Raw genomic sequence first — 1,166 nt, 5'->3', positions numbered from 1 at the left:
TTTTTATTATACAGTTGTTTTCTTGCTTTACTCCCTATTCGGTACGACCATTTTCAGCAAGAACAGAAAGAAGGATCCTCTGCTGAAACCTTAGATACTGCAGCGCTAAAGATCTGACTGCGTTTAACCACTTCAGCTCCAGAAGGTTTTACCCCCTTAATGACCAGGCCATGATTTTTGCAAAACGGCACTGTGTTGCTTTAACTGACAATTGTGCAGGTGTGCGATGCTGTACCCAAATAAAATTGATGTTTTTTTTCCAGCGAATAGAGCTCTCTTTTGGTGTTATTTGTTCACCTCTTCTGTTTTTATTTTAAAAAAAAGAATTACTTTGTGCTATAAAAAATGTTCCCAATAAAATTTAAAAAAAATCAAAATATGTTCTCTTCAATTAAGGCCAATATGTTTTGTGCTACATATTTTGGTTAAAAATGCTAATTGTAAATTTAGCGGTTTGCACAAAAGTTATAGCTTCTACAAACCATGGGATAAATTTACAAACTTTCTTTTTTTTGTTTTCTTAGCGATTTCTTAGCGGGACTGCGACATTTCAGCGGACAAATCTGACACTTATGGGCCATACACACTATAAGATTTTCTGAAGACTTTTTCCTTTAGATTTACCAAAACCATATAATATGAGGTGTGAGGGATTAGCTCGGTGGCGGATGTGGATGACCCCTTGGGGGGGTTCGTTACACAGGGAGATAGCCGAGAAGTGGTTGCAAACAACAGTTTGGTTTATTCATGCAATTTTCTTCACACAAGTGCAAGCATCAAAAATATCAAAAATAAAATAAAACACAAAATAAATCCTTGCCACTGTGGGCGGCTACCTTCTCACACACAGGAATCTACCTAATGCCCCGTACACACGTTCCGATTATCGTACGATAATCGTACGACAAAAGTTTCGTAGTTGTTGCATGATACAAAAATCGAAAGCAACTCTGCGTACAAACCATCCGACTTTCTTCGTACGATTCAGTGACCAGGTGTATTTTTCGTAGCTACGTATCGGAAGTGATCTATATACGTATGACCCCTGCGTCGTGCAACGTCATCTGACAATTTCCGATCGTATGGTATACACCTCCGTGTAGAGCTCTACAAGCCAACATTCGGCGTGCTCATTCGGTCGTTCGAGTGCTAGTGTGAAGCTATAT

The sequence above is a fragment of the Pelophylax lessonae genome, assembly GCF_965119305.1.
Source record: "Pelophylax lessonae genome assembly, chromosome: 11".
Classification (NCBI taxonomy): Eukaryota; Metazoa; Chordata; class Amphibia; order Anura; family Ranidae; genus Pelophylax; species Pelophylax lessonae.
The sequence above is the reverse complement of the archived record's forward strand: the minus strand, read 5'-3'. Positions refer to the sequence as shown.